General features: G+C 47.9%; 1 long non-coding RNA gene across 1 annotated transcript; it reads right to left on the minus strand.

Annotated features, from left to right (window-relative positions):
- On the minus strand, window positions 1-17,754 carry LOC130685069 (uncharacterized). The gene is made up of 3 exons (XR_008999506.1): window positions 17,604-17,754; window positions 3,168-3,261; window positions 1-149 (listed from the first exon to the last, which is right to left on the minus strand). It is a non-coding gene; the product is annotated as an uncharacterized LOC130685069 (long non-coding RNA).
- Window positions 17,755-18,581: the final 827 nt, after the last annotated feature.

Raw genomic sequence — 18,581 nt, forward strand, 5'->3', positions numbered from 1 at the left:
ATAGCCAGGCTCAGGGCTAAGAGCTCCAGCAGCAGGAAATGGAAGCAGGGGCCGGGGAGGAGGCAAGCTTCTTCTGCAGAACCAGGAGATGCCCCAGGCGCTCATTATGGGAACTCAGCAAATGCCCGCTGCCCGAGTCAGTGACTCGCCTGGGAAAGAGAGGGGAATCCCAGATTAGACTGAGCAAGATTCCTGGGGTTTCCTCATGCACTGAATTCCCCAAACCTGACCCACATGTGTCTTCTTTTATAATTTATGAGGGGAGCTTCACTGGATTGCCTCCCGGAGCCGTAAACAGCCATCCATGGCAGGCCCCCAGGAGTGGTATTTGAAGACAATGGAGCCAATGGTGGATGGAGCCAATCAGATAGCAAGCTCCCTGAAGGCAGAGGGCCCAGCCCTTCACTGTGATGCCCCAGCACACAGCACAGCTGGGACTGGGACTCAGGCACCCTGGCCCTGGCATGCACTAACCTCTCTGACCATCGGTTCATTTTGCTAAATGGAAATCACATTTGCTTCATACGACTACTGCATTATTCGTCTGTTCAAAACGTATTGAGGGCCAATTATGTACCATACACCTACTGTGTGCCCAGCTCCAAATGGAAGTCATTGTTCTTGTGATACATACCTTCTGAAGGTGTGTTACATAAGATGATGAATGCCAAGAGCTTAGGACAATGCCCGGCCCATGGAAGGTGGTCAGTAAAGTATAGATGCTAATATTATGGATGACTTCCTTGATGTGGCTTGGTCCCTTCTTGGTCTATCTCTCCTTGCACAGCTTGCTTCCCTCTACCTTAAGATTCATTACATTACATTTAAATTTTCCCCCATTTCTCATCCACTCTCACTGCACTTGTGGAAATGGCTCTGCACTCAAGCAAAATGTTGACAAGAATAGACCACCAGGGGGCACAGCGACTCAGCAACCGGATTCCTCTAGAGAAGGAATGTTAGAACCCTTAATAGAAAGATCAGTCCAACTGGAGGGTGGAATTGTGAGCTAGCCTGTCAGAACCGGGCCTGCTGGATCCTACTGCCTTCTCCAGACAGCCCCATCAGTCAGAATCTGAGCCGGACTCATGGGAAGATGCCCCCAGGGGCTAAAAATCCTGAATCTCCTCCCCAATGATCATAAATATCTTAACAGCCAAGATGCACTGAATTTACTCCTTAACCACTCTTGCCCCATAAACTTGCAGGAGTACATGAGTCGGCACTTGCAAAGCCCTTAGAACAGTGTCTGGCTCAAAGTCCAGCTCAGTACATGTTGGCTCTGATTATTGTTACTTAATCCTCACACCAACCCTCATAAAATATGTCATATTTTTATCCCCGGTCTGGAGATGAGGAAACCAAGGCTCTGTGGAATTAGGAGACTGAACCAAAGTGACTTAGTGAGTGAGCGGCTAAGTATGATTTTGACCTCAAATCTGGCTGATTCCAAAACCCACACTGTTAATAACTGTGCTATACAGGTCCCCATTTGTTCATTTATTCATTCCTTAAGCATTCATTTAGCATCCACTCTGTACAGCTATAAAGGCAACTGAGATGAATCTGGCATAGTTGCTGCCCTCAGGGAGCTCACACTCCTGTTGATGTGCACACACAACATGCATGCACATGCATATGCACATATACAGGCAGGCAGGCACATGCATATGCACCAGCATGCACACAGCCATGCATGCATGCGGAGAGTGCACATAGAGACATCCATAAACATACATGCACAGAGAGACCTGTGTATTACATACATGCCCATACATACACACTTGCCTACAGAACAAAGTGCAGTTGGGGGGAAACCAGGAGATACATGTTAAGAATCAAGTTTCCCTGGTTCCATGCCCAGTGCTGTCTTCAGTCCCCAGGGGGCTGCAAACATAAAATGTCTCTAGGGGCCTGGCAGGTATGCTCACTTTCAGATGGAGCCTGCAGGGGAGGCAAGGCAGGTAGGCTGTGGCTAAGGTCTGCCTGTCCATGCCATCAACTTCTGGCACAGAACTCCAAGGACTGCAAGAATTCTAAATTTGAACTTGGATTTTCAGCTTGTCATGAAGGTATACTTGTCAAGGTAAAAGGGTAGTACTTGTTTTATTAGCAGTTTGTTGGCTTGATCTGTAGCTTTACACATTTAGACACGCAGTATGTGAGCCTTCATTTCTACTATCGCTCGAGTCCTGCGAGTGTCAGGGGTCAGTAAGCAGGGCAGAGGGACTTGTAGGCCGCAGTAATCCTCTGCAATTCATTCAAAGAGGAAAAATAATCCATTAAGAGTTTAAATGAAGAGTGATATAATCTGATTAACATTTTTAAACAATCCCTTTGCTGCTTGGATGGTGGCTCACAGGAGGTGGCATTGGAAGTAGACTAAATGCTTGCTTCTAACAGCATTCTAATTCAATTTTAAAAATCAGCCTTATCGAGGTATAATTTACATACAGTGAAACTCACCAACTTAGAGCATCCAATGGGTTTTGACAATTATGGAACCACCACACCACAGTACAGGCCATTTCCATTACCCCAAAAACATCCCTCATGCTCTCTGCAGCCAATCCCCACCCTTCCCCACCCCAGGCCCTGGCAACCACTGATCTGTGTCCTATTTTTCTGTTTTGCCATTTCTGAAATTTCACACAAATGAAATCATGGAGCGTGTGGTCTTTTGTGTTGTGCCTGCATTTTTTCATATAGGATAAGGCTGTTAAAATTCATAGTGGTGATGTGCACATCAGTGATTTATCCTTTTTATTGCCAAGTAGTGTTCTATTATATGGATATACCACCATTTGTTGTCGGTTGATGGACATTGATGGTTGTTTCCAGTTTGGGGTTATTAAAACAAAGCTGAGGCAAACATTCTAGTATAAAGGCTTGTGTGGACACGGGTTTTCATTTCTCTTGAATAAATATCTAATTTTAGGGTGGTGAGTCGTATGGTAGGTGCATATTTAACTTTATAAGAAAGTTGTTTTCCTAAGTGGTTGTACCATTTTGCATTCCCACCAGGGTGTCAGGAGGCAGATGTGCCAAGGTCCGGGTTCACAATGGCTCAGAGACGGTGGCTCCAGGTCTGTAAAGACCAGGCATCTAAATTAGGTCAGAGCCTCTGGGCTGGTTATCAAACTACCTTCTCTTGGCTCCAAACCTACCTTCTGTGCTCAGCTTTCTGGCGCTGGGTTAAGTCTCCAGACCGCATTTCCGCTTTGCTGGTGGATGCCCATTAGTCTCTGCCAACAGGGGGCACTAGAGGAAGACAAAGAGTGGAGAGGAGGAAGGCATTTGCCTCTTTAAATTTGTTCATTGTACCCGACAGTGTTGCCCTGGAAGCCACAGTTGATCCCAGTAACACTTGATTGTAGTTTTTATTTTTTTCCCACATTCTCAGGATGAGCCTTACCCACCTCCTCCTCAGAGGGCTGAAGTGCTGAGTTCCAGCTCCATGGGGCTCTTCTCTAAGCTTCTGAGGCACTAGCACAAATGAGGCGACAACATCCCCTGCACCAGCTCCCTCCTCCAAGCTTCCAGGTGGGGATGACCCCACTTTCTTCCATTGTATGGCTGCAGGAAGCAGTTATTATCTCAGTGTCCCGTTTTGCCTTTTCAGTCTTCCAACATCTGTTCAATCAATCTCCTCTATTAAATTCTCACTGCTAAAATCATTTGTGTACTTTCTGTTTTCCCAACACCCCACCAGCAGGCCCCGAGTCCAGCTCCCAGCTAGAGCGTCCTGAGGGAATCAGGATGGTCAGACAGGACAAGCCTCACATTGGGAGCAGAAGGATGGGCCCTTGGACAGTTTGTTAGAATAGTCAGTTAGTTAGACACGAGCAGGAGAAAGCAGCCATCACCAAGGAAGACTCTGCACTGATCAACCCTTAAGCCCTCCTTAGTTCCCATTTTGACAGTCAGGGACACCTAGCTTATCAGGAGGCCCAGGACCACAGGGCTTCCCTGATTACAGGGCATGAGAAGACTTTATCTGAAGGTAGCCCCACCTCATTAAAATGACATCTAAATCTAATTAGCATTGTGGTTTTGGACCCCAGTGGGCTTTGCTTAAGTGCCTATGGGTGCCTGCATACTGAGAAAAAGGTTATATAACCTCGAGCTGTCAGTCAGCCTGTCAATCAAAAGACATAAGACTCAGGGCAGGACTTTGTGCCATCTTAAGAAAACACAGCCAACTTAACCCTAACAGTGGGGCTGCTCACATTTCCAGAAAGCCCGCTCTCCAGTCTCGGGAGTGTGCTTTTTGCCTTAACCCAGTAAATTCCTCACTGCTTTTTCTCACTACCTGCTCTCTCAACTGAATTCTTTCCTTCGAGAAGACAAGAATCAGGGAACACAATGTGTGCCAGAGGTAACAAACCCAGCCCATCACTCTGACTGGCAGTGTCTTTATCTGTAAAGGGCAGCCAGCTAGAGCCTGATATAACTGAGGGCTCAATAAATATTTGAGGAAGGAACAGGAGGAAGGAGGCATATTATACTGGTTAGTGACACCTGCTCATCTGGGCCACGTTACACATTTGATTCCATTACCCTACAGGGAATGCTTATTCCTCCCCATCGGCACTCTGTGCTTTTGTTCTTGTTTGACTGAAGACGGCTAAAGACCCTCTAGAGTCCATGCGCCCCTCGTTCCTGTGGGGATGAAGCCCGGAGTGAGGCTGGACTGGGGGGCACCCAGCTAAAGCTGTTACCCACCTACCCTGCAGCCATATGCGGCCACATGGCCAAGTGGTGGCCAGCAGGCTGGGAAGGGAAGCCACGGTACAGCTTCCAGGCTCTTCCCTCAAAGGGAGGGAGTGTGTCCCCCTGTCCCTCTCTCCCTGTTGCTGGATGCAGAGGCTGAGGACAGAGGACAGCATACTGAGAAAAACGTAGAGGGTCTCTGACCCAAGCCCAGGTGGCTTACACTCAGACTGTTCGTGAGAAAGGAGTGTCTCCTGCGCTCAAGCCCCTGGTATCCGACCTTTGTTGCAGCAGCTGACGCTGCGTCCTACTTCATATACCAGAGCCGGGGTTGACAAGTACTTTCTCTAAGGAGCCACATAGTAAGTATTTTAAGCTTTGCGGGGCATCGATCTTGGCACAACTACTGTCATAGCATGAAAGCATCCAAAAACAGTAAATAACTGGATGGTATGGCTCTCTCCCGATAAACTTTATTTACAGAAACAGGCAGCAGATGTGGCCTTCGGCCTGTAGTTGCAGACCTCCTGAACAAGAGTTAAAAGCCTAGAGTCTCCCTGGTAACAGTTCTCAGAGGCCCTGGGTGAGAGGAGCCGGGTGGAGCTCAGCAGAGTGAAGCCTCCGTGCGGGGAGGCAGGAGAGCTGCCCCACCCAGGGGTCAGCCCCTCCCTCGGCTTCTACCTTGGCCCCTTGGTGCTACTCCGCTGCCACTGCCTGGACGACTCCACCCCGGGAAGGAGGGCTCCCCTGACGGTTTGCACAGCCCAGACAGTTTGACTTTCCTAAAGGCTCCAAAAGGGAAAAAAGCGGAACTAGCAGAAAAGCCACGGAGCCAGGCGAAATGGCCGCTGCAAGAGCTCTATTCCAAACGCAGGCCTGCCTGCAGATAGTAACTGGAACGGAATGCCAACCTTCCCACCTCACAGGCCCTCTCTCCTCCTGCCTACCCCCCACTGCAGCAGCTCTGAAGCCCCTGCAAGCTCCCCGGCGCCAGGCCCAGCCCCCAGGGCACACCTGCCTCCTCGCCTGCCTGTTCTTTACCCTGTAGTTGCACTTGGCCTCTCTCCATGCATTCTCCCCACTTTCCTCCCACCTCTATGTTTCCATAGCTTTTCTTCATTCGTTTGATTCGCCTAAGACTGAAAGCTGGTCAGACTGGTCAAAGGCTGGAGCTGCCTCTCTCTAGCTCTTATGGGTTGTCAGTGTCAATCAGAGCATCTTCTAGCTTCTATCAGGGTGTCTTAGAGACTCCCCACCCCTTCCTGCTAAGGGTTATGTATCCTGGGCACGTGGGGCCAAGGGCTGTATTACATTCATCTATGAATCTCCAGTGTCCTAAACAAGACCAACGAGTGCTCGTGCGGGGAGGAGCATGGGAAGAAGGGGCAAGCAGGTGAGGGGCTTGCACATGGCCTTCCCCTCCTGGCAGCTGTGCCCTCCATATTAAGGAAGCAGCTTCTTCTCTCCCAGCCACAATGTGCAATAATTGCCCAGAGGGCCCTGCCACCGTGAATTGCACACTCAGGAACCAGAGAAGTTTGCAATGCGAGGTCTTAGAAATGCTGTAACTGCCCTTCCGCCCTCTCATCTTTGGGCAATCTGCTCCCACCTGCAAGACCCTGAGGCCTCCTGCCCTCGGTGCACCTGGTCCCAACCGTCATCTGGGAGCCCTCTCTCCAGCCCTGACCTCTGCTCACTGCCCACGATGCCACCTCCCTCCCCTGCACCACTTGCCTGTCTGAGGGCCCCTCCCAGGCTCCTTTTCCTCAGCCCCCTTTCAATCCCCCGTACTCCCCCCAGCTGTGGGTTTCAGCCGCTCCCCCACCTCCATTACTGTTTGAACACTGCTGGTTCCCCAGTCTCTCCTCAAGTTCCAGGCCCCTGTGTCCCAACTGCCTCTGGGATCCCCTACTTCCACCCACATGCTCCCCAACGCCTAAAGCTGGTGGCCCCTCTCTCTCCTCCATGCATCTCTGTCTCCGCCATTCGCCGAAGCCGGAAACCAGGGGGAAACTGCACCTTCTCACAGTTAGCCGCTGTATCCAACCCACCGGGAATGCATTTTACCTGCAGAGGCCCCTCCCGCTGCCCCTTCTCTCCATCCCGATAGCCTCATCTTAATTCAGATTTCCCTCCTCCCTTGCCTCAACAATTTCAGCAGCTGCCTAACTGGTCTTCCTGGCCCATGCAGCCCCGCAGCCTATTGCCCACTCTGGCTCCAGGGAGGCCCTTCCTAAATAGGACCAACTCTCAGGCTTCCAATCCTTCAGATAAGCGAGGCTCCAACCTGACCCTCCTCATTCCTGTCCTCTCCCACCTCAAACCCATGCTGCAGGGTGGTCCCCAATCACAGCCACACCTTCTGTGCCTGACCAACTCCGATGTTCCTGAAAGACTGTATATGCCATCTGCTGGAGAGGTGTCACAGGATTAGAAACATGTTACCTGCCTGGCACACAGCAGGTGCTTAAGACAGGGAAGTTGGACTTGTTATGCACGGGGCCCCTAGAGCCCCAGGGGCGCTAACAGTGATCACTGTTACGGCTTCCACACAGATCTCAGAGTGGGCTTTGCCCTTGTGATGACACGCACTGCTCAGACCTCTCAGGTCAGTGTGGCAGTGAGAGGAGGGGTCATCCTATCCCACTGCACTTAAAAGAAGGATCTAGACTCTCTCCAACACCCCCACCTCCACTCTTTCCAAGAATCCCTTCTTCTAGAAAGCGGACGAAGAGGGGCCTTTTCTCCTCTGCTCGTGTGCAGCCACACCCTCCCATGAGTACCTCTGGCTTCCCTGGGTCATGCAGTGTCCCATGTGGGGTACGGCCCTGCCCCTTATTCCTCCCCAAACCGCATTTACAGACGATGGAAGGGTGGAAGGTGTAGGGGTAACCAGAGGGCGAAGGGCCCTGCACACTTCTGCTGTTGGAACTCCTCAGCAGCCGTCTCTGTCCTTGGGCCCGATCCCTGCCCATTGTAGGACTCCCCTCCCACATGGGACATGTCCCATCCAACTTCCTCCCCACCTAGTGGCTCCAGATGTACCTGCTTCTTCTTTTTGTTTACTTGTCAATGTTTGAAAAAAGGCTGCAGGCCCTTGGTTCACAAGAAGGCAGAAGAACATTGAAAAACCCCTGCCTTCCCGTTCCCATCCCCAGATCAACTACTTACACCCTCCTAGTTATTTCCTTGGAATACCTCTCTATTTCTAAATAAAATGCTTATACTACCATTTTTGATGGATTGATGGAATTTCAGATATTTATATTGCTTTCCTCATACCATAAATGAGAATTCGGCGTTCTTGCCTGCGTGTATGCACACACACAATTCTCTCCCCTCTCCTCATCCTCCCAAAATACTTACATCACTACTTTTAGTCAAAACAATAAATTCTGTGCACAAGTTCATGATTATAGATATTATTCATTCAGGAGTCATCTTCTGTATTTTGATTAATTTTTTTCTCTCGGGCAACTTTTATTTTTCCATGAATTAATAATTGCTTTTTGACTTTTTATTTGCCAGAATGTTCCAAATATAGGTTATATATATATATAATTCTTTCCAGAGGCTCCATCGTGTTACCTCGTGTATCATCTCTCCTACTGAATCAGGCTTTTTCTCAAAGCTCTCTGACTGCCCCCCTAGTCGTACCCTAACTAGCTGTTCTCTTGACTTCCCCGTATGTTCCCGAGGCTTGTCTCCATTGCTCTCCTCCTCAGCTGCATCCACCATTTCCTGGATGCTACGGACTTTTTTCTTTACTCCTTCACTGTGCTGGAGTGTATTCTCTGATATCTCCCTAAGAATGGATGCATTGGAGATTAATGCTCTGAGTCCTTGCGTGCCCGAAAATGTCTTTATTCCATCCTCACACTTGACTGGGCCTAGCAGGGTACAGACTTACTTGCTGAAAATCGTTTAACCTCAGAATATTGAAGTTTTCCATTGCTTTCTCGCACCCTGTGTAGATACTGAAAAAAAAATCAGACATACTGATATTGCTCTTACTTTTGTTTCATTGTATTAAATCATTTTTTCCTCTCTGGAAGTTTTTGAGACCTTCTCTTTCTCTCTGGCCTTCTGGGGTTGTGTGTTGATGTGCGTCGTGTGGATTATTTCTCACTTGTTTCACTAGTTCCATGATAGACTTACTCCATCTGGAGATACAATCATCAGTTTGGGGAAGTTTTCTTGAATTGCTTTTTTTGGTAATTTTCTGCAATTTTTTCTGTTCTTTTTTCTAAATTCTTCTAAGTCAGATGTTAGATCTCCTGGATTGTTTTTCTAAGTCTGCCTTCCCCCTCATATTTTCCAATCTTCATTTCTTCCTGTTATACTCTTGAAGGTATTTCTGTGACTTCATTTTCAAATCTGGTGCTGAGATTCTTATTTTAGCCACCTGATATTCAATTCCTAAGCTCTCTTGTTCTCTGATTGTTCAACAGTCACAGCATCCTATTCTTGTTTTTTGTATTATATCAGTCAGCTTTTGCTGTGTAACAAACAACCAAAAACCTCTCAGTCGTACACAGCAATAAGCAGTTCCCTTCTGCTCATGCTTCTGTGGCTTGACTGGATCATTTTGGCCCAAGTGACTCATCCTTGAGTTCCATCTAGAAGGACAGTGTTTCTTCTGGGTTCTTTTTTTTTTTTAATCTTTTTAGTTTGGTGTCTCTGTTTTATACTGGAGGCTTTCCTTATGTGTCTAGAACTCTTTGGTTGTTCACTAATATTTAAGATAAATGTACTAATAAGACTGATCAGAAGCTCTGTAAGGTGGGTGAGGGCTTGTGTAGTGACAGGCATCCATTTGGGTGTTGGGACCAGAAGGGAGCTATGTTGTTGGGAGCCCTCACAAATGATAGCAGGCATAAGTCTTTGTCTTTAGTAAATTTTCCAGCAGCTAACATCCTATGCTTGGAATGTAGGAATAGGCCAGGGTGGACTGCAAAGCCAGAAGAACATTCTGACCATTTGGAATGCAGACTTCCAATTAATACCCTGTTTTCAGCCCCATGCCTTGTCCCTGCCATCTGTCATGCCACTGGCATCGTGCCTTGACAGTCTCCTCTCTACCACCTCCGAAGAATGAACCTCCTGCAGGAGACTTAAGGGTAAGCCCTTGGCTACTGCTTTCAACCCACCCTATCATCCTGTCCACCTGCTCCCTTAAGTCCTGAACCTTGTTGGAGTTCTAGACGCTTCTGCATTTTCTTCTCTGGAATCCCCCTCTACATGTTGTAGTTTCTGCAGCCTTTCTAACTATATTACCATCATTCCAAACAAAGCCCCCTTCCAAAAGTGTTGCAACCTCTTATCTCTTATTGCCCCGGTCCTATCCCTTTGTCCTTGGGGGATTATACTTTTTACATGTTTTCTGTATAATGTCAGTGTGTGCTCAGATAGAGGAGAAACCAGTGCTGCTACCCTTTCTCTACAAAGTGGTTTATTGCTTTGGGTGTGTAAACATCTTCCATCCAGACTATGCCCAGGAGGCCTCTTCTTTTTAACAACACAAAAATTAATCAAGGCACTTCCCTGAACTAGGAAATCAACTGCCACCAACTCCTCCAGGAAGGAAGTATAAGAGGCATTTCTCCTTTTTTTTTAATTGGCAATGTGCACTTTTTTCTTTCTTTACAGTATGCCCCTCTTTTCACAGATGAAGAAACTTAGAAAGCAGCTTGGAGAAGAGAAGGAATTGCCCAAGGCCACTGAGCTGGCCTGGGACTTGAGTTCCATTATCATGTCACAGTGCCTCTGAGTCCCCTAGACCAGGATGCCTGGGGTCCAGAGTACTACCTGGTGGAGAACACAGGCTCAGGGGCCTGAGAGGACACAGAGGAGAGGGGTCTTCCTCCTGGAGTCAGTCAGTTAGCCTACCAGAGCAGTGGGGACCCAGAGGCCTGGAGAAGCTGAGAATCCACTGCAGGGTCACCAGCTCCCCAAAGCCAAGTGCACCGAAGGAACAACACCCTTTGTTTTTCACCTGGTTACTAAACTGTTGTCTCAAAGGCGAATCTAATTTGCAAACCTATTTGGATGAAGGTCTCAGGTGGTGCATCATTGTTTTGCATGCCACCCCGCTGTTTGTGCAGTGTGTGCTGGGAAAGATGAGAACAGGCTGGGAGCTCCCAGTTCCCAGCCCAAGTGTGTGGCCCCAGGGGGTGAGGGACCTTTAGGCTGAAGAACCAGGCCAGATGGGTGTTCACAGTGCCATGTGGTGAGGGAGCCTTTCCAAGCCCTACAGACAAACTTGGAAAAACGGGTCACCTGAACCCTGTGCAGGCTTCAAAATAAAAGCCTCCAAATAATGATGGGCTGGAGGTGGCAGCAGAGCAATAGGGCAAAGCCTGGGGAAGCTGGGGAGGGGAGGGGGACAGGCCCCAACAATGGGGGAGGAGCTTTCTGGGGAAACACTCACAGCTGTGCTATTGTCAAAATACTGAGACACTTCTATACCAGCCTGTCCCAAAGCACTGCCCCTCAGCACTGTGCCCCCCAACTCTTCCCCTGGGACCCTGGAGTCACCTCACGACCCAGCAACTAACGGGTCAATGCCTGGTACATCAGGAGGCTGCACGACAATGCTTGCAGACCAGAGAACCGTGGTAACAGATTTCAAATATGACCCCTGGGAAAAATAATGACATTAATTGACATGGGTGCCACACTGGCTTACAGAGCATTCACTCTGGGGCACAAGTTATCCCAGTGGCACATACCCTGACCAAGGTTAGCAGAGCACTTGCTGCACACCTGGCCCTGTGCCAGGCCCTGCACTATGCCCTGGGGGTCAGGCAGGAGGAGCTGGGGTTCAGACACCCAGGAGTTGGTTCCCTTGACCGAAATGCAGCAGGGGACAGACAGGGAGGGCCTTATAAGCCAAACTAAGGAGTCTGAACTTCATCAGGCAGACCAGGAACAGGATGGAAGGGATCTCAGCAGGGAAGGGGCTGAATCAAATTTGTCATTTACCAAGAACACCATGGAAGTCAAGGGGAAGGTGGGTTGGAGCAGGGCAAGACTATAAGTGGCAGATTGGGTAGTAGGCTCAGTGTGTATCTGGTGAAGGGATGACAGGGGCTAAGGAGAGGTGCAGTGGAGATGGACAGACAGAAGGCAGGATCATGAAATCCCTGGCTGGTTCCACACAACCACGCTGTGTACTAAGCAAGGTTCAGGATCATCCCCATTTGAAGACTAGGAATGTTAAGGCTACAGAGCAATATAAGTAATCTCCCTTTACTGAGTGTGTGTTCAGCACTGCTCCAGGGGCTTTATGTGCAAAGGGACCAATGATGCATACATTCCTTGATTCCCATTTTACAGATGAGGAAACTGAGGCAAAGAATGGGTAAGTAGCTGGTCCAAGGTCGCACTGCTAGCGGTGGATCCAGACGCACCCAGGCAATGAGAGGAGAAAACTCAGAAAGGGATTCATGCTGGCTTTGAAGAAATGCAGATTTATTCTACTTGTCTTTAAAAGGAAATTCCCAGAACAGGAGTAGGAGTGACTAGTGGAAATGCCAGCTCAATATAAAGCATTTCCTAACCATCCTGGCTGCCTTGTGAAGAAGTAAGCTTTTGGTCGATGGCAGTATGCAACAGTGAGGCCATGCCCCTGCAGGCTGAGCCACCTGGAGAAGGGCGGTGTCCCTGAGGAAGAACCGAGAGTTTTGGGTAAGAGGGGGATCCAGATTTATTGGGTTCAAATCCCAGAGTGCTACTTACAAGCTGAGTGACTCTGGGGAAAGTTGCTTAGCCTCTCTGTGGCTCAGTTTTGTCATCTGTAAAATGGGGCTAAGAATAGTGTCCAGCTCATAGGGTGGTTAGATGAGATAATACATGAATTGCCTCATTGCTCATCACTAGCATCCTCATCACAGCCCTGGAGGTGGGTGGCAAATGGCACTAGTCCCAGGGAAATAGGCCAAGAGCTAGTCAATGATGGACCCAGGAAAAGCAACCTTCCTCTGGATTCTCTTGAGGGACAGGATGCAAGCAGTTTCCAAACACTGGGTGCTGAGCTGAGCAAGACTTGATTAAATCCACACCCTCTTTGGGTTTAGCCATCCTCCCTTAAGGTTTAGTAAAGGTTTTTGACAGTTTCAGCTGATTGTGACATTCTAAGGATAAAAGTAGAAAGGAGTTTGTGCCCTTTGTTGGGATTCGGTGGATAGCAGCATCCCCTTCCCAGTCCTTGAGGTCAGACAGGAGATGTTATGTTGGAAGGGGTCAAATCCAGACTCCAGGGAAGGCCCTGACCATTGCCCACTGGGACATGGGGCTGTGGGTTCCACCTTCATCTCATTATGCTCACACCCTTGTCAGTGTTGTAAAAGTAGAAAATCAAAATCAAGAGGTGGAAGATAGCTCGGTAAGTCATATGAGAAAAATCCATCTCATTTTTTCATGGCCAAGTCTTATTTCTGACACAGAAGGCAGTCAGACAGCCTAATCCACCTTACTCTTCCTTTTTCTAGGTCTGGTGTCTAAAGAATGGTCACTGCCCCAAATCAGGTTCACTGTGCATCAGCCAGGGTCCAGCCCAAAAGGAGAAGGCACAACAGTCATTTTAACAGAGAGAATTTACTATAGAGAATTGTTTGGGCAGGTCCTAGGATCTGGAAGTTCAGAGAGGGGACCCCACAGAGCAGAACATAGAAAAGGGTGGATTTGGGGCTGAGATGACAGTTTATTAACCAGTGCTTTCTAGAAGGAAACTATCTTCACTGGGGACTTGCAGTGAAATGGGTCACAGGCCTTGGAGCAACTTCCAAAGCATAATTTAGAGGGATAAAAACACTTTTAGAAATAAATTCTGATTTATATAACATTTATTGATCCCCTATTATGTGCCAAGTACTATGCTGGGTGCTATGAGGAGGTTTGGAACCAAAGATCTTCAGGGCCACAATGCTGACCTCTGTTTTCTAGACTGTGAAATGCAGATGAGGCAGTTACCTTATGTGTAGACCTCACGGCATCATTAGAACGATTGCATGAGCTAAAGAATGTAAAGTGCCCAGCACACAACAGCCTCCAGCTAGTCCATCCTGTTCTCTGTCCTTCTTATTTGCCCCATCCTGATGCCTCCTCTGTCCCCGGTCTCCCTTCTTCTCCTCCTCCTCTGTCACCACCACCATCACCTTCACCACCTCTCACTGGGCACCTCCTTCCCACTCACACACTTGTTAAATGCTTTGCCTGCATTGTTTTATTTACTCCTCACAACAACCCTATAAAGTGAGTAACATTATTATCCGTGTATTTTAGATAAAGAGCCAGAGTATCCGAGAAATAAAATGCCCCCAAATTGCAATATAGAATAGGCATTATTCCTCCGATTATATAATTGAAAACTTTGAGAACCAAGGAAATGAAGGGACTTATCCGATATCATCATGCAACCTAACAAGTGGCAAAGACACTCAGAGGCAATCTTCAGTCCGCACGTCTGAAATTCGACTTGCCAAAAACCAGTTGCACTTTTTTCTACTTTGTTTTATATTACACATAGTAGGGCTGTTTTTAAATAAGGAAATAAAAAAGTAAGGATTAACTTCCCTGTGACACAGATTATACCCATAAACATTTTTTAACAAAAATAAATTATATACATGGTAAAAAAAAAAAAATCTCCAGAGTATATTTCACTGTATGGCTAACCCATAAGTGTCTCCCGATGATGTAAATTTAAATTTATGTTCAGTTTATTTTTGCTAGTTTTACCAAACTCTTCTGAAACAAATATTCCTCTGGGAGGCTGTTCATAAATATCCATAGAGTAACTACCCGGTGGGGGAATTTCTGGGTCACAAGGCTTGTACAATTTTAATTTGGACAGAAATCACCAAATTTTCTCTCCTAAAAGGGAAATTTACATTTCCTTCCCTCCTTGCTATCGCTGGACACGATCATACTTTACATTTGTTTGTCAATCTAACAAGTAAAATAAATCTTTTCATTTTGCTTAGTGTTTCCCTGAGGGCAGGTGAGGCTGAGCATGTATTGCATGGCTATTGACCACGTGTTTTTCCTTGCCTTTCCCCTGCCTGCTTATGCCCTGGACTCTTCTTCTGTTAGATTATTCCTCATTTTCTCACTAGTTATGAGCCCTTTGCAAACCATCAACAACGGGGCCTCTGCTATTGTGTGTGTTAGGAATGCTGTTCTTTCCATTTTGTTACTTGCTTTGACTTTGTTGATGATGTTTTTTTTTTTTTTTTCTTAGCAGGAGTTTTACATTTTCATACAGTTACATCTGTTAACCGATTTATTGATGGTTTCTGGGCAGCCTCGTGACCTTAGAGCTGTCACCCTCCTTGTCCACGGGTTGACGAGATTGCTCTGGGTTGTTGGGTGACTTGGTGACTTGCTGTGTCCCTGTGCTCAGCCTCCACCCCTCCCACGTGGAGATGCTGCCCCCTCAGAAGACGCAGCGAAAGCAGTCCTGGGGCCTGATCCAAGAGGGCTGCCGCCTCCCCTTTCACGGCCAACTTTAGGATGTACCAGCTTTGCTTCCCCCTGACATCCGGCTCCTTTAAAGGAGCTCTGCATCTTATATGTTCGTTAATCCTCTAACTAAATTTACCAGCTCTTGCTTGCAGCCAAGACATCAGCTAAATTAAACTTTGGAGTCTCGAACACAGGGTATCAGATGCCCCTGGGTGAGGAGTAGTGGCAGTAGCCACGCGCCCTCTCTGCTGAGGGCTGGGGGTCAGGCTCTCCCTGTCCTTCCCAGCATCTTCCTTCACAGAGAAACCCCATTGTCCCACCACCAGGGAGCCATTTACACTGACTTACTTCCACTTTCTCAAGAATTCATCCATTCATTTCATAGATATTTACTGAGGGCTTTCTTTTGCCAGGTGCCAGTGTGGGGGTGGCAAAACCTTTGGAGTTTTCTTTCTAGTTGGGGAGACAAAGATGGACAAATCGATATGTGATCCCCTGTCGAGCAGCAGAAGAGCCTTGAGGAAAATAAAGGTTTTAGAGAAAGAGAGAGAAGGGGAGGGGGCTGGATCTCACCATAAACTTGGTGGCCTCAGAAGGCCTCCCCCATGAGGCAACATTTGCACAGAGACCCTGATGAAGAGATGGAGAGAGCCATAAGGGTGGGCTATCTGGGGGAAGAACGTTCCAGAAGGAGGGAGGAGCTAGGAGAAAGGCCCCAAGGTGAGAAGATGCAGGTGTCACAAGATCTGCAGGCCTGTCAGGGCTTCTGGAGCCTGCTGTGAAGGAACAAGGGTGTGGGAGAAGGGGTCAGGGAGAGGGCGGCAGAACCAGGGCCTTCCACATGCGACGGAGCCATGGGAGGGTTGAGAACTGGGAGCAAAGTGATTAATTTTCATCTTTACTGGGTTCAGTTTGCATTTCCCTCTGTGGCAGCCTACACGGAAAGGCCAGAATCGGATTCCCACTGAGGGGAATCTGGAAGGTACATGGGTGCTCTACAGGCAGTGTGGCAGCCACCTACCACCGCTACTGCTCAGCCAGGGGGATGTGCATGCGGCCCTCCCTGCTCTGGGCACAGTCACATGTGGCAAGGTCCACCTGGCCTAAACCTGCATGCCTCTCTCCCGGAGGGAGGGAGCCCCTCCAAGCTCCTTGCGCAGGCCCAGCGGGGACCTTGCCTCCTGATGGGAGGCTCTAGCTACTCAGCTTGGCCTCTGAGGGGGCAGCAGGAGTGACCGTCTTGTACAGACACCACAGACAGGGGCTGGCCCTCAGGGATGAATCGGCCAGCACACCCAGAGCTGAGTCAAATGTGTGGCCCTGCACCAGCTTGTTAGGCATGCAGAAGGAGCAGTTATAAGGCACCACAGCACACCTGGAGGACAGCAAGGCCTGGGCTAATACAGCTCCCTCTCCTACCACTACAGAGGAGACACAGACACACACCTGCCTCGCCCAGAGGCTTCTGAGACTGGAGTGTCAGGACCAGCCCAGGAGGAGCCCGACTGTAGTTTGCTGACTTGACAACAACTACACGCACAGAGTCCACTCCACGTGAACAGTCCCATCACACATTTCTGCAGAGGCCCCCACACCCATGATTCTATTACTGAGCCCCAAATTCCACGATTACATTCCCCCTGGGCCACCCCTCTGCGCATATGTAACCACAGCCACGCCCCACTCAGTTAGATTCTCACTGAGCATCCAGAGGAACGTATGTCACCAAAAATGCCTCATAGTCATTCACAGTGCTCCAACAAATTAGAGGTAGAAATGTGACGCCAGTCATAGAAATACTGCCTTTTGGGAATAAATCATCAAAGCTTTAAGTGTGTAGGTCTTACAATCGGGACATCAGCAAAGGTCTTATGTGCAAATGCAATTTCATGGTCAATTCAAAAGTAAACACAAGCACAGCTTCTTTCAACAAACAAATATTCTTTAATATTCCTGCAGAAATCTTTCTCCCAACCAGAGTCTGCTTTGCCAAGAGAAAAAGAGCATTCCTCTCCCATTTCCACTGTGAGTTAATTCCTTTTCAGTTGCTGGGATGATGGCAAACATGAGAGAAAAGCTCTTAGGAGCTAAAGTGATGGCTCAGCATAGCTGGGGCCTTTTGAATATAATCAAAGGAAGAAGGTGGAAGTTAAAACCTCCTTTGACAGAGGAACCTGTCATGTCAGTTGAATATGCAGCAAGTCTGAGCAGATTAATTTCCTCTGGCATAAAATAGTCCTTCTAATCATGCAGAAGTCTGCTCAGAAGTAACTCCAGCAAACGACAGAACTGTTACAGGAGAGGTGCTGAGTGACAAATCACAACTTTGATGGTGCCAAAAAGCAAAAAAGTGAGAGTCTCTGGACTCAGTTTTGCCCTTCCCTGTCATCCCTCAACAGCTAACTCCCCAACCCTCACCTTACCTTCACCACAGAACTGTCTCTCACAGCCTAGTGTGAATTAGACTGTTTAGGACCAGAAGTGCAGACAGCCAGATAACCAACCCTAAGGAGGAAAGAGGGAAAAGGTCAAGGTAAAGACGCAGGATCAGGAATTCATCCTTGGCACCGTAGCAGTTTTCTGAATGTCCACCATCATTTGCATCAGGAAACCGAGGTTTCCAAAATGTGTCACTGGGGACACAAATCACATGCCCTAATGGAAAAGGTTCCAGAGTACTTAGGAAAATGGCATATCATAGGCCTCTTCTTGCCCCTTTGGAGAGAAAGCTGCAATTAAAGAATCTTAGTTATCTTTTGTTTTTCCATTGTGTATTTCTCAAGTTCATCAAGTCATGGAATGCTTTATTCACCAAACACCGGAAAAAGTATGTAAAACACAAGTATGTCCATCCAATTTCTAGCTTAGGGTCCAAGACAAGAGCTGCCAACTGTTCCAACATTCCAAAGTGAGATTCTAGATAGGGAGTTTTTTTCTTCAAGGGCCTGAAAGTGAGTACTTTTGGCTTTGTAGGGCATAGCTCACAAACTTTTTAATTTTTTTAAAGGTGGTTGGCTGGATTTAGGCTATAGTATGCCAACCCTGTACTAGTCACCATATGTGGTCTTGCAGAAATGAAGGCATCAAAAAACAGTCTTGTGACTCTTGGCTTCTCATCCACTGGAAGCTATAAAAGGGTCAAAAGTTGCAGAGGGAGAAAAGTTGAAGGTTGTAGATTTTTCTTTAGAAGAACTTGGAGGGCCATGTGCCCCAACACCAAAGGATAATTTTTGGGGTGTGTTTCTTGGAAAAAACTATCTCAAAACCTAACTTTCAGTGACATTTCTCATGGCTCTTTGGGTTGGAGAGTTGGGCAGTTCCTTTTGTTCCATGCGGCGTCTCGTGGGGTTACTCGTGGGACACAGTCAGCTGGGATTTGGCTGCAACTGGAAGTCCAACTT

The sequence above is a fragment of the Manis pentadactyla genome, chromosome 10 (genome assembly GCF_030020395.1).
Source record: "Manis pentadactyla isolate mManPen7 chromosome 10, mManPen7.hap1, whole genome shotgun sequence".
NCBI lineage: Eukaryota > Metazoa > Chordata > Mammalia > Pholidota > Manidae > Manis > Manis pentadactyla.